Source organism: Tursiops truncatus, chromosome 7 (assembly GCF_011762595.2).
Source record: "Tursiops truncatus isolate mTurTru1 chromosome 7, mTurTru1.mat.Y, whole genome shotgun sequence".
Lineage (NCBI taxonomy): Eukaryota > Metazoa > Chordata > Mammalia > Artiodactyla > Delphinidae > Tursiops > Tursiops truncatus.
Window position 1 is genome coordinate 86,868,613 of NC_047040.1, and position 15,817 is coordinate 86,884,429.

The 15,817-nt window shown below is 35.4% G+C and overlaps 1 long non-coding RNA gene across 1 annotated transcript in view; it reads left to right on the forward strand.

The window, feature by feature from the left end:
* Nucleotides 1–2,787: 2,787 nt before the first annotated feature.
* Nucleotides 2,788–15,817, forward strand: part of LOC109548378 (uncharacterized) — a 172,051-nt gene continuing 159,021 nt past the window's right edge. The window contains exon 1 of the long non-coding RNA XR_002174459.1: nucleotides 2,788–2,848. This is a non-coding gene — a long non-coding RNA (uncharacterized lncRNA). The remainder of the gene's footprint in view (nucleotides 2,849–15,817) is intronic.

Sequence of the window (15,817 nt, forward strand, 5' to 3'; positions counted from 1 at the left end):
AAATTCTTCTCTGATATTTCTAATATCAGTGTAAATTTTGATCTGGTTTCAATTGATAGTTACTCTTCTCATTGCGGGTTTTATTTTTCTACTTCTTTCATGCCTGGCAATCTGATTAGATACCATTCATTTTGAAATTTATCCCTTGTGTATGTGGGTGCCCACATGTGCATGTGCATGTGCATGTACTATATATATATATAGTACGTACTGTATATATGTATAGTATATCCCCCCAGAGGGAGCATGGCAGGAGCAGGGTGCAGGGGTGGTGTGAGCGGGTAGCTGATTGCCCGGCAAAGAGGATGCTGGGAAGCCTGATGGCCTCACCTTCACGGGAACTTCTTCAGCGCCAAGGGTCTGCCCTCCTCGTGCAGCGTCACGGTGGGAACATCCAGGAAGACGATGCTACCACCCTCAGTGCCCAGGGCTGCCCTGTCACCAGAAGCCACCAGACGGACCACTGTGATATGCGAGAGGCTGAGCAGGCCAGTGGCACTGTTAAAGTCCAGGCGCCTAGGCAGCTGGAAGCTGAGGGCTCCCTCCCAGTGGGCGCAGCCATTGTGGTGGACGATCTCCCAAAGATGGAGGTTGCTGTCATCCAGCAGGGTCAGGAGGTGGCCCTGGCCGGGCTGGAGGTGCATCTGGGTGATGGTGGCCATGTCTCGGTGCAGGCGCGTGAACTCCACACCAGGGGGCACCACAGATCTTGACGGCTCCAGACCTGGTGCTGCAGGCCATGACGCGAAGCTCAGGGTCGAAGGCCAGGGCGCTGGCTGGGCTGGTTGGGGAAGCCATGCTCCTCGGTCTTGGGGAAGGCGAAGAGCTCCTGCTTTAGCTTTTCGTGCGGCGGGTGGAAGCTCTGCCTAAGGAACCGAAATTTCCTCATCTTGCGCCCGGCCGCCTGCCCGCCACCGCCTGCAGGATGTGCCACGCAGCCCCTCGTGCGTATTTTGTTGCACTTATATAAATATTAAGCTTTGGGGACTCAGAGAAGTTACTTGGAAAGAAGTTTGGTCCTTTCAGGTGTTTTGTTTTTTTTAATTTGTTATATGTGCCTGGAACAGTGCTCAGTTTATGGATAATTATACCCCACTACTGAGGTAAACATTTTCTGAGCACTCTGTCAAGTGAATTAGGAGTTTACACAGGCTGCCTGGTGGAGTCAGACACGATTCACGCCATGTCTGTGTTCCAGGCCCCATTCACTCTAATTCTTATGGTTGGCATTCCTTCAGCCTCAGGTGGTTTCCTCACTAGCAGATCCCCAGAGCTGTAGGTCTCTTCAGCGGCCCCTTCTCTTCAGGGACTCTGTTCTGTGGAATCTTGCTGCCAGGTTCTCCTCAGACTCTGCTTGTCTCCTCAGCTCAGTGCATTCTCCAGGTTACGCCTAGTTTCCTCCTCCCTGTGCCATGGCCTGAAGAGTCTCTCAAAGCATTAAACTAGAAAACTTGTTGAACTGCTTTTATTTGTTTCGTGCCTGTCAGGGATGGCTAACATTCATTGCATGATATCCATTGTTTTGAAAACTACTTTTCACATACAGTTTTTTTTATTTTTGGTAGTTTGGGTTTTGTTTTGTTTTTATTTTTGTATTCAATATGTTGGTTTGCTTGTTTTTGCTTAAAACAAACTTTTGGTAAATCTTGGCCAGAGGTAAAAGTGGGAGAAGTTCTATTTAACAACCGTAATTTATTAGTTTTCAAATGCTGCTCTATCAAATTGTTATAAACTTAGTAGCTTAAAAGAACATGAATTTATTTTCTTATAGTTCTAGAGGTCTAAAATCAAGATGTTGGCAGGACCTTCTGGAGGCTTTAGAAGAGAATCCATTTCCTTTAATTTTCCTTTCCTAGAGGCTCCCTGCTTTCCTTGACTCATGGTCCCTTCCTCTGTCTTCAAAGTACATCACTCTAGCCTCAGTTACCATCTTCACAACTCCTTTTCATGACTTTGATCCTGCTGCCTCCCTCTTACAGGACTTTTGTGATTACTTCGGGCACACCCAGGTAATTTAGCATAATCTCTCTATCACAAGATCCTAAACTTAATCACGTCTGCAGAGTTCCTTTTATCATGTAAGGTAACATATTTACAGGTTCCAGAGATTAAGACAAGGACATCTTTGAGGGCGGTTATTCAGTTTACCACACATGTCAAATTCATTTTAGGACAACTGCAGAGCTAACAAGTAGATATTTCTTAGGCCCATATACCGTATCTCTACTTTTTCTGAATAATTATTTTCTGATACTTATGTTATTATTCCTTTTTTATTATTCCTATTTAATTAAAAGTATTAAATTAATATTTATAACATGGCAAATGTTATGATCTATAAAAGAATATGAGTATGTTCTGCAGTTTACTTTGAATGAACTTACATTGAAATATATCTAGATAATGTGACAAATTGTAAAGCATATAAATAATAATTAAAAAACACATGGGTCAAAGGAATCATCTGTAGTAAAATTTTTGAGCCAAATTACAATGTGTTGAAGGTACAATGTGGGTTTTTGTTTTTTTTTTTAAGAATAACAGAGGATACATTGGAGGTCTCCTTATTCAAATTAAAGATCTGCTTATCATACTAACTAGTATACCTTAGAATTTTCTTAAATATACATCAGTTTAAGTCCTCTCAAGTATGGTGTTTGAGACATAGAACTATTAGGAATAACTATAGTAGTAGTTTTAACCAGCTATATTTCATTGTAGTAAAATTGTGTAATTGACAAGGTTGTATTTTGTAAGATAATTAATTATTTCATGGCATTTCCTTATAGCACTGATGTCAAGATCTGAGATCTAGAGTTGGAAAGACCTGTGTTGAAAACTCTTTAAGGTAAGTCTCATTACCTCTCATGAGGTAATGGAATATGGGTTTGTGCTCCCAGTTCTTGACACCGAGTTCCTAAAACCCTTGTGATTTCTTAAGTAATAAAAACACTAGGAACACATCTTGTTCTATTGAGGCGACTCTTGAGTGGGCTCCTGGTTGGTTCTTGGATGGGGATTAGTCACCAGAAAGACATGATTAGATGCTTGGTATTTTCAGCTCTGCCCCCATCCTCCAAAGAAAGGAGTGGGGCTAAAAATGGAGTTAATAGTTGATTATGCTTACGTGAAGAAGCCTCCATAAAATTCCAAGAGTAGGGGGTTCTGGGAACTTCCAGGTTGATGAACACATTCATGTGCAGGGTGATACATCCCAACTTCACAGGGACATAATGTCCCAGGCTTGGGACCCTCCCAGCCTATGTATTACTTCATCTGGCTGTTCATCTGTATTCTTTTATCATATTCTTCAATAAACTGGAAATGTAAATAAGTGTTTCTCTGAGCTCTGTGAGCTGCTCTAGCAAATTAATAGAACCCGAGGAGGGAATTGTGAAAACCTCCGTTTTCTAGCCAAGTCAGACAGAAGTTGTGGGTACTCTGGGGACCTACTACTTTCAGTTGGTATCTAAAGTGTCATGGGAACATTCTTGTGGGACTGAGCTCTTAACCTGTGGTATCTGACCCATTTCCAGAACTGAGTTAAATTGTAGGATACCCAGTTGGTGTCATGAATTGCTTTGGTGTGGGGAAAAAACCCACACACATTTGGTGACCAGAAGTGTCAGTAATAGTGTTCTGTGTATAAGCAAAGTAGTGTATGTCAATTATATCTCAATAAAACTGAAAGAAAAAAAAAGTAAAGGAGAAACACACAGGAGGAAATCTGTAGGTTTTTTTCAATATACCTCTTCATACTGCTTTACCTAGACTCTAAGATATTATCTACCTCATAGGGTTGTTTTCAGATTAAATGAAGGAATATGTATATAGTACTGCGTGCTTTAGTTATACACAGTTGTGTTAGTGCTTAGTGACAAGTAGTTAGGACGTAAAAATGTTAGTTGTTGTTAGTACTATTTTTATGGCCTGAATAGTTTAGACTTTTGATGAGAGACAGGAAGGAGAGCATTCAACTTTTGTTAAATCCTTGTAGAATATGCTTAGTGTATTAATGTTTACCTCAGTGGAAGTAATCTGAGACCTGGAGATGAGGTTACATTTTAAAAATTCTGAAGATTAACTGACAGAGACCTTCTTTAATGTTCCCTCTTTATTAGTTTGCATAATCAGGAGAGAAAACATGAAAAATCGTTGTCTGAAAATTTAAAAATTGGAGCAATTCTATAATTGTGATTAGATATATATCTAGAAGCGAAGTACCATTTATTGCAAACAAAAGAAAAAACAAAAAAAACTTCAAAGATTAATTTTCTCTAAATGTCCATATGTACACATTATTTATTCATTACCTGCTTTTTGCAAAATTGTTTAGCTTAAGGTCAAACATGTACTACAAACACAAAGATATATAAAATTATTAATAATTATTTATATATAGATGATCAAAGATCTAAATCTAAAGAAAAAGGTGAAACAGCAACTTGTTCAAATTAAATTGTTTAGAAAATAGATTAGTAATTTCACTGATAGCTAAAACATATATTCCAGATTTAAGCAAGAGAGAACTACAAAGCAGTAAAAAGCTCTTTTTGAGAGTTTATAATAAATACATAACCATAGCAATTTAAAAGAAAAGAATAATTTAAGTTTCAGTAACTATGATATAAAAATTACTCTCAAAATTCTTCTTAAAGCCATCACTAAATTGTTCCATGTCATAGAATATATGACATTAAAATTTCTCTTAAACTATGTCAGAATGGAATGGAAAACAAGAGAAGCCAGAGAATAGAAGAAAGATCAAGTTTGATTTTCTTAACCCTTGCCTTATCTTTTCGATTGAAAACATCTCTGCTGGGCATCACAGATAAGTGGACTTGCCCCCAAGCAAATAAATATACCCTATACATATGTGCCTTTGAAAATATAGGGTAAGGTCCATGCTGTCCTTTGTCTCATTCTCACAACATATTGCATTTATATAGTGCTTAAAGCAATATTTTTGCTTAAAGATTTTCCCAAATACCTAATTTATCAAACCATTACACACAGTTTTTTATTGAAAATGCCTTATATATCAGACACTCCCTAGGAGACAAAGGTCCTGACCAATCTTTTGCTCTCATTATGTTCTTGAGATAGAGAAGGACCATAATTAATAAAGAAATAATATAAAATGCAAATATAATACATGCTATAACTACAGTAAGGCAGAAGCAGGTAACAAAGAGTGTCTAGGATTCTACTTCATATGTGGTAGACAAGGAAATGGCAGGATTCACATTTCTATTTGATTTTAATAATTTTTATTTTTCTTATCATCACAGAAACAAATGGACAGATTTTTTTTCTGTAGATTTTCCAAAAGGATCATATTATCTCTGGTCCCTGAAGAGATAGCTTCACTGACTTAAGAGTTGATGCTATATTTGAGCGTTTATAGATACTTAATTCTAAAGTTGCTATTTTGAAATGCACTGTCATATCTTCGGTAAAAGGACTGCTGTAACATTATGTGCCATGTGGATTATTGTTTTGTATATAAGGAGCCATGAAAATGTTTGGAACACTAAGTGAATTTGCACAATTACTTCTGCCAGATAATTTACTTCCTAACGAATTGTTTCCATTTTTGCATAAGTGACCAGTAAAATAAAGCAAAATTTCATTGCTACTTAATGTCTCCCAGCAAATTAGTGTCACAGCTAGACCTCTTGATCACCACCCAGTGCTTTTCCTGGGATATCACATTTTCTAAAGATAACTTGATCTTCTGATAAAAAGCCATCACTTTAAAGCATATACTGTATTTCATTGACTTTAAGTTACCATTGCTTCTAAGATGCACTTGTTACCTCTAAAAAAGATGCTTCCAATTAGACTATAATTCAGTGCTTATTGTGACTTAGATTCATATTCTATACTTTTATATTGAAAGAACTCTTCTAGGCTTAATTAGACATAGGGTTTTATCTTTTATCAATTTTATACATGCAAAGTATAATCAGAGTAAATTGGTTGAGTTGTTCCTGAAAATTTTATACATTCAGACAAAAGTTTTCTAGAAATTTTTTAATTCAGTCATTAATATCCTCAAGAACATTGGTGATACAGCATTTCTTAAAATCTTACACAAGAGAATTAAAACCTTTTAGTAATAGGCCCTAAGACAACTTTGAGGTTATGAAGATCTAGCTTACTTTTAAATACCATTTCAGAAATTTTGCTAAGTACTATCTAATTCAATGTCTTTACTGATGGTGTCTAAGGGTTTAAAAGAATACTCCAGAATTATCCCTGGGCCTTTCTACAGGCCACTGCTCTCCTTTCTGTGAGTTTTGATCTGGCATTTTGATGGTTGCCCATACACAGGCAATGGCAATTATGCCACAGTTGCTAATTGGCTGACTGCTGTTTGGAAACATTATTGATTTCAATATACATCCATTGTAAAGATTAAATGCAGAGTAAAAAGGCAAAAAAAAAAATCTGTGTCTTGTGATTATGAAACAGAGCAATATAGTAAGCATATTTTGTTGTTCCACAAGTTAAATTAACATAGACCTTTCTTGATGCTCATTCCTAAAATATAAAAATTACTAATTTATTCTAATATACCTTGCATTCTCTGGAGAAAAATCTACTGTAAAATCTGCTTCTTCCCAAGCTTCCTTTTTTTTTTTAAAAAGATCTGTGAAAGTTTTAGTAAACAAAATCCTCAGTAGCAGCTGTTGTGACTACATTTTAATCTGGGATGAACTTAGTTGGCAAAAGAAGCTTTGTTTAGCTTTTTCTTTGCTAGAGCTTTTGAAGCAGCAAAGAAGATAAAGAATTGTTCTAGGATATATGGAAATTCAACTGAATTTGATAAGACTGCTTCCTTGTGCTTCAACCCTCAGGAAGATGTGTGTGAAAGGCAGTCAACCACAGCCAAATCCAAGTTCATAGCATAGTTCCTCATTTGCTATTTGTTCCTTCCTGCTCAGTACATCTTACTGAATAAATACCTTTGGGATATGGAGCCCAAACCCTTGTTCTCCTTCCTTTTCTAAGTTGATGGTAGATAAGGTTTATCAAGTCTCAGTTACATGTTACTTTCACCATAGTCTAAAGTTTGAAAGCAGGTAGATTCTGAAGCCTGGATGTTCCTAGAAAATGTCACATGGCAGACTGGCTGGCCGACTGCTGAGACTCTCCAAAAAATCCAGTCATTTCCTCTTCTTTATAGTTTAAATTCATGATCATACCTGTGCATTGAGAGCGGCACTATGTTATTTTTTAAATCACACTTAATACAATGATATGTTAACCAGAATTTCTATTATTAATTTACAGTGAGAATTAGAGCAGTCATATATTAAGGAATATTGAACTCAGTTTTAATATGTTCAACACCCAAACACCCAAATCTTTTCCTGCTTTAGTGTTATTCATTTCAGTTGGCAGTGGATCCTTATAACGTAAAACAAAAACCTTGAACTCATTTTTGACTTCCGTGTTTCTCTAAACCTTCACAATCATCCTACAGCAAATCCTGTGGACTCTACATTAAGAACACATTAGAACATTTCATACCATCCCCTTGTTATCACACTTGTCCAAACCACCATGTTCTCTTGCCTGGATTACTGTAGTAACTTATTGAAGAGTCTTATTTCCACCTTGCTCTTTTTTAGTGTATTCTCAGCACAACCCCAAAGAGATCCTAATAAAATCTCCTCCGCTTAAAACCCACCAACTTCTTCTCATCTAACTCAGAGTAAGATTCAAAATCTTGAGAATAACTTACAACAATCTAATGATTCTTGTGCCCAGCTTTCATTCCCAACTACTCCCTCCTCAAATTTTGTGTCCTCCTTTTTGTTTTATTTTTTCCATATCATTTACTCCTACCTAACATCTTTATATATTGCACTACAATGTAAGCTCCACAGGGCAAGAATCATGGCCAGTTTTGTTCAGTTATAGTCCCACAATGCAGAACAGTGACTTTTGCATGGTAAGTATACAGTACTTGCTGAACAAATGAATTATTTTGTTAAGCTTAGCATATTCTTTCCTTGATAGATGTCAAAACTATAAGATGCTAGATGAACATACACTTCAAAGGGATAACAATTATTTGCATGTTCCATGTTATGATTATATGAGGCATCCATTTCCATGAAGATACAATATATATGACATTTAGAGTTCAGATTGAGTGTGTGATTCAAGCTTCCACTTCCCGGAAAGTACCTTGATCTTATTTAATATTGTATTTATTTTAAAAAATTAATAACACAAGTAATGTATTATTGCATTGGTTTTAAAAAATAATAAGAGTGTTACATTTAATGCTTAAGTCCTTTCTGATCACCATGCTCCTTTCTCCTCATCCTTGTCAGAATGCAATATGTATCTTTCTAGTAGAAACTAAAAATACTGTTTATATATCAAAATACGTGGATAGAAAGTATATAAAAAATTTAATGCAGATTTTTATTTTTATAAAAATAATACCATAGTGTACATATCATTTTGTAGCTTGCTTTTTTTTCACTCAAATATGTTTTCAGTCTGTCTATGCTAACTCATATACTTGATTCCTTATAGATGCTATATATTATTCCATCAAAAGAACAAACTAGATTTAACTGTTTTTAAACTGTGGTTGTTTTAGTTTTTAATTTTGGTAAGCAGGGCTTCATTAAGCACCTTAGAATGTCTCCATTTGCATATGTGAATTTGCTTTTTCTATCTTAGGTACTTAATATGAGAATTGCTGAATAACAGCATATGTGCATTTTTAGTGTTAACGTATATTGTCAAATTCTTCATCAAATTTGCTCTACTGCTTTATTCTCCCATCAAGAATGAAAGAAAACACTATTTCCTCACAACCTGCCAAGGCATTGTTAGCATATTAATATTATTTTTTCATATTTTCTGATCTGATGAATGATAAAGTAATACATGACTTCTATAAATTTAAATGCCTATGATTACTACTGATAAGTAGTCAATTTTCATATATGTATAGGTCATTTGAGTTTCTGCTTTTAAATACTGCTTATTCATATGTTTTGTTAATTTTTCATTTTACTTTTATTCTCATATTTTATCAATTATTCATATAAGTAATAAGTTACATCACTTACAGTATATCTTTTAAGATTATTTTTCCTACTTTTTTATCAAAGCAAAAGTTTTGCTGTCATATTATCAGTCTTTTCTTTTGACACATGCATATGTGATAAAATCCATTTTATAATGAAATAAGTGATGACAAAAAAATCAAAATAATGATAAAGCCAAGTAGAAGCACACAGGTGTGAAATGTTCCCGTTACTATATTATTGACGGGCTCAGGGGTGGTTTTTTAATGTATGTGTGGTTTTTTGTATGTATTAAATATTACATAGTATTTAAGAAAACAACTCACTGTCTTCACATTCTTTTTCCATTTCAGTTTTCAGGTTTTCAAGCACCATTTAATTCTCACTGTTTTCTTTGTGCACCTTGATGCCACCATTAAGATAATGTCCATGCCTTGTTTTATTTTTCTCCCTGTCTCTGCCATGAGAACATTCTTCTCTCTCTGTTGCCTTCTGCATGAAACTGGTCTCAGTACGGTTTTACTTACCTCTATTATTCCCAGAACAAATTTTTTTTTTTTTTTTTTTTTTTTTTTTTGCTGCGGTATGCGGGCCTCTCACTGTTGTGGCCTCTCCCGTAGCGGAGCACAGGCTCCGGACGCGCAGGCTCAGCGGCCATGGCTCACGGAGCGGGGCACGAACCCGCGTCCCCTGCATTGGCAGGCGGTCTCTCAACCACTGCGCCACCAGTGAAGCCCCCCCAGAGCAAATATTTTTTTGTCTTACTTCCTATGATTCATTTAGCAGTTGACGGTTGAGAGAGAAAACAGAAGCAAAGGTAGTGAACTGCAGTGAAAAGATTTTGAACAGAAATCAAGTAAGTTATTTTGTGCCTTATGAGTATTTAACACAGGAGAAAAGATCGATTCTTCCTACCCTTAGAAGGCTTGCATTTCCATCAATATAAAATTAGTCCTGTCTCTCCCATTTCTGTTTTATCAACATATTAACTGCCTGAGAACTGTATGTATGACTTCTGCTCTGCCTTGGGTCACTTAAGTCTGTTTCTTTAAAGCAAAATAAATGTTCTCAGATAGTAATCTCTTGAAGGACAAAGGGTATGTCTTGTAGTTTTCTTTGTTCAGTGCCTGTGACAGCATTATGGTGGTGAGGATTTTCTTTAATTTCTACTTTGTCAGGGTAAATGATGGTTATTAAGTCACCAGAATTTTCTCCTCTCCTTCTACTGTCATGTACTCAAATATCAAGACCTCTATTCATACTTCTACTGGAAAATATTCTGAATTTTGAACAAGTCATGCTTTTAAATCTCATTGCTGTCTTTATGAATTTAATACTAACATAGCATGTAAGGATGTCAGAGAAAAGACTTCATGAATGTCAAATAGCTTTATCCAGTATTTATGAACTGTATTGTGTTAGGATTCCCATGGAGTTATTTAGCCATCAAACTGCCCTAAAAAGAATATTTATACTAGTTTAAAATCCCAAAGTCAATATAGGAGAAATTCAAATACTCTACTTTTTATGAGGAGCCATATAAATAAAGTTATTTTCTGTGTCTTTTTCATCCATATGAAAAAAAATTAAAAGCACGTTTCTTGTGTGTTCCAACTTATGACTTACTTAAATACCCGAAACAAAATTTTTATATTTAATAGAAGCAACTTCTATTAATAGAAACAGCCTAATTCTTAGGTGGAGAAAAACCTATGAATAATCAATTTCCAAAAATGGAACAATAGATAAGAATGATCCTAGGAAATGTATGAAGGAAGTTAATCGTTTCTTCTATATTCCATATTTTATTTTTCTATTTTAAAGAAATTTCTCCTTTAACACTCATTCCCCACCCCAGGCAATGGGTCATGAAAATGAAGACGTTTTATTTTATGACCTAAGCAATCTACCTAGAGCTAATTTCATCAGTGCTACAGACAACAGCATAGAACAGTGGTCCTCAAAGTTTAGTATGCATCAAGATCACATGAAAGGCTTGTAAAGACACAGATTTCTAATCCTCACCCCAGAGCTTCTTCTAATTTAATAAATCTGGGCCTGGATCTGAGAATTTGCGTCTTTAACACATTCACAGGTGATGCTGCTGTTACTGGTCCAGGGATCACACTGGTAATCATTGATGTAGAGAAGGTCCAAGCTTGGGCAAGGATAATAAGATTCCCTTTAGTTAGAATTTAGAATTGGGTAATGTTACCAGCTATCTTTGTGTAAAATCTGTGAGTTTGGGGCTGAAGTGGCCAGGTTGAGTCATGTGCAATTAGAGAAAGTTATTTTGCAGAGAAAGGAATAAATCAGATATTCATCAAGCAAAGAGCAAAGCAGAAACAAAAAATATAGCTTCAGTAAAAAGAGGAATGGAAAAATCAGCTCAGAAATTTTCTAATTTTTCATTCTAAACACTTGATTGTCTGGTTGCAGTTTTTACTGTTGGATTCTGAAAGATGCTCTTTGTAACTTTATAATAAAGGCCAACTTTTTTTAATCATCAGGTATTCTGCAAGGCTTAGGAACTCATTTAACAAAATTATTGCTGAATGAAACACAAGAACATTCATATTTTTGGACTAACCTTATAAACTAATTTATTATATATGTACAATAACATAAACATAAGCTCTGCTAGCGTTTACTGCAACTCTGGCAGAAGACCAGAGGTCTTCTCTGATTAACCTGCCTAAAACAGCTAGTGGCAGTATAAAGATTTATGTGTTTATGTGTTTATATTTTGGAGTCTGTCTTCACCTCTAGAATGAGAACAGAGAACTTCATTTGGTTTGCTGCTGTATTCCCCATAACTGAAACAGTGATGAATGAATGAATGAATGAAGGATAACATTTTAGTTTAAGCAGGGTACAATATCTTTTTTTGAGAAATATTATTTCTTAAAAGTGTTGACTATGCCTGTTAATTGCTTTCAGTGTTATGCAGTTCCTGAAATATTAATCACATTTTCATTTTCTCAGGGTTCTAAGTGAAATAACTAGATGTTATGTAGCAGGCTACAACAGATCAGAATGGCCAGGTCAGAGTTACACAGATATTGATTGCAGAGATTATCTATGTCAGCAATTACATCAACAAGATAGGAAAAAATATGGTGCAAATCTATGGCATTAGTAGCTTTGTACACATAATCAACCGATTGCAGAAATCTCAATGGCAAATGACATGCTCATGGGACTGTGTTTGGCAACTCACTCAGTTTCATGCTGCAGGTCCCACATGTGTGTTGGGTTGGTTCTGTTCCATGCATGTTTATGCTGAGTTCCTAGGCTAGAGGGGCAGAAGCCAAGTGGTTGTGATTTTCTTCTGGCAACTGTCAGAAGTTCCCCAAGGGAACTGGCAGAAATATGTGGCTGCTCCATAAGGGCTAATAAGCTCATTACTTTATTGCTGCTACTCATGTCACATCCCGTGGGTCAGAAGAAATCACATGGCCATACAAAACTTCTGTGGAGCAGAGAAATATACTCCCTATGAGGAGGTTAGAGAGAAATGAAGTTTTGTTGAAAAATACTCCGATCTACTTCAAGTACTTTCGGCAAAAAAATGAGTTACTAAAATGACTAATAAACACAAGGCAAACGTTCCCCTTGGTTAGTTCATAGACTAAACCAGAGCTGTAACTGAGATTCTTCTGTGAAGTGTTGTTCAGTGGTACGTCTCCCATTCCCAATTGCAATGAAGGATTTAACATATATAGGGCTGTATCAGTCAGGGTTGAGTTAGGAAATACAGATCAACTCTAGTAATTTAAAGGAAATTTAATCTGGAGAATTGGTTGTGCAAGTGTTGGAAGGGTATGAAGAGTAAAAAGGAAAAAAGGTAGTGTTATGTAGAGAAAGAAAAAGAAAAAAAGATGTGATATATAAAGATCAAAAGCTGCAGAAGTCCTTGTGCTGGAGTCTATGAGCTTATGCTGCTGGTAAGCTGTTGGAAACCATTGTAGTTGCTGCTTTATCCACCAGAGAAGTTCAGCTCAACCAAGACTGACTCTGAAAAGGTAACTGCCTTTTTCAGGTTGCTTAAGCCCAATATCATATCCGCTTGCTGCATCTCTAGCAATATTCAACAACTACCGAATTGTGGGAGCAAGAAGCTGGAAGCTTCTTTCTTCCTCCCACTCTCTGACTGCCTGTTTGACCTCCTAATGATAAGAAATCATCAAAAATTCAGCTGTCAAAAGGGCTTTGGGAAATAAAATGTTCTGGCTCCAAGACTCCTGAACTATATAGCAGAGCCAGGAAAGGTGGAGTTTGGAATGCAAAAAGCAAATAGACAAATGATCTACACAAAGGACTGTTCTCTTTTGGCTAGAGGAAGACTAAGGGATTTTTCAGAAGTACTCAAGGCAAGAGAAGTGACAAAGTATGAAAATGATAGCATCTGTTGCCCTACCAGCCAGTTGGACAGGGTCTGAGCTTTGGTTAAAAAAAAAAAAAAAGCCGATTCAAGAGTTGAGTGAATCAATAAATTCTGTTTTGTTTATTCCAAAAAAAAAAAAAAAGAGTTGAGAGAATTCAGTTTATGAGCTGTGCTATGAGATCCCAGGAATGATCCTTGGTGTTTCAAGGTCAGCATGATACTCTGCATGAAATACAGTACTTGCAAATATTTCAAGGACTGGCAATGTGTCTCAGGACAGATGTGTCCAATGCCTAGAAAAGAACGTCAAGGTAGAAAAATTATACTAGAAAAGTCATGACACATGAGATACTACCCACTTTCATATTCTCTACAAAAACAGATCAGAAGAACAGGGATTTTATGAGATAAATTTCTATTTAAACTGATGAATATTTAAAGCCAATGGAGATTAATATTTAATGTGATATAGTGTTTCTATAGCCTAATGAAATCTGAGACAGTTTACAAAACTATAGACCTTAATAGATGGAATGATACTAGTCCATCTAATCTAAACTTTACATATTATGACCCACCAAAGGAAATATATGTTATGATGGATTACATATGCAGACACACACATGCAAGTTAAAAAAAGTTTCATGAAACAACACTTACCCACACTATGGGATGCACTTTGATATTTTCTATTTCATCTACTCTGTACTACTTAATTTTATAAAGAATGCTGGTTGTGACCCATTTAATTCATTTCATGCCCACTAAAGGAGGTGAAATAGTCCCTTTTAAGTTTAAAAAACACTGAAGTCTCACTTTATAGTTAAGAAAACTGAGACTAAGTTTTATAAATAACTCTACCAATTTCCTAATGTTCCTTATGAACATAGTTGTGTCATATTGTTTTCAGTCGTAAGGTCCTTAAGAAGTGAGGCAATAATTGAGTTGTATTCAACAGCACAAAATTTTTCTTTTCTGTTCTTAGTAAATGTTTCACAATGATTACAACTATGTATTTGAACCATGATGCTTCATAGGTTTATCTTATCTCCCCAATGAACTTGTTAGCCCTTTAAGGACAGAACCATCTCTGGTAATTCCCCTTACCTCCTGCAGTAATAACATGATTCTAAGCAGAGAATTCTAGGGCTCAGTAAAAGTATATTTAATTGAATAACAGAAAAAGAATTATAAAGAGTTTTAAAATTCATATGCCTCTGAGTGATAACTGACAGGATTGTGTCATCCTTCTAAAAATAAAATAGAAATCGTAGGGTTTTCTCAACAACATGGAAAACCCAACATATCATTTCTCTGTTCAGTATCAACTGTTGGCACAATGACTCAAAATATTCTGGGTTTCAAGTCCATTAGTATTACCAAAAAAATTTTTATAGGTTTATAAGAACAGAATTTGGAATAGGCAAGCCTTCAGACAGTATGGCCTGCTCACATTTTCTCAGGTTGGTAGAGTGCTGATATACCTTAACTGCTTAATAGTTATCCAAGATTCATGTTCTGCTAAAGTGTTTGGATTCCATGAAGAAAACAAATAGGTAGGCTGGTTTTATATGAAAAGGGAAGAAAACAATCTCCACAGAGGCTTTCAATTCTGTCTTTCTATCAAATAGAATTTTTATGGCTTTGTCATAAACCTTGAAAAGCTTAAATTTTAATAGAAATGCCGATGTAGTTTTAAATATAGTACCCCTGGTCTATGCTTGTATTACAGTGAAATTCAGTGTCTCTCACAGCAACCAAATGTTGGAAATCTCAATGGTAGTGTTCCCGTCAATGTTTAGTTATTTGAAAATCTTTCTTTTGATAGGAAATGTATTTGTCACCATTTAGATTTGTCAAGTACTGAATGATGTAAAAATTGCTGTAACCGTTTTAGGCCTGTGTACTTAAAACTACTACTCATGCAAATGTAAGTTTTAAAGCTCATAAATTTGGTGAAATGTTTTTATTACCAATGAACTGTAATTTTTCATATGCTGTCAGCAAGATGTAGTACAAAGAATACTGCACTTTGAGAAAGAAAACACTATTGTTAGAAGTAAATTTTACATTCACTATTCTGTGAGATATTGGCAGATCTCTTCATCAATTTAGGTCTCAGTTTTCTGTCAGCGAAATAGGAACAATAATGACATTCTTAAATGGTTATTGTGAAAGTCATGTGAGACATAAGTGAGATGTGATTTTTAAACATAGAAAGTGGCTTAATAAATTATATATTTTTACATACATATTTTTTATTTTAAAATATAATCATAGTATATATAAATATTGCAATATACTGTAAAACTTTAGGAAACATAAAAATTAGAGAGATCACTAATTATATGAAAAAATCTATAAATTC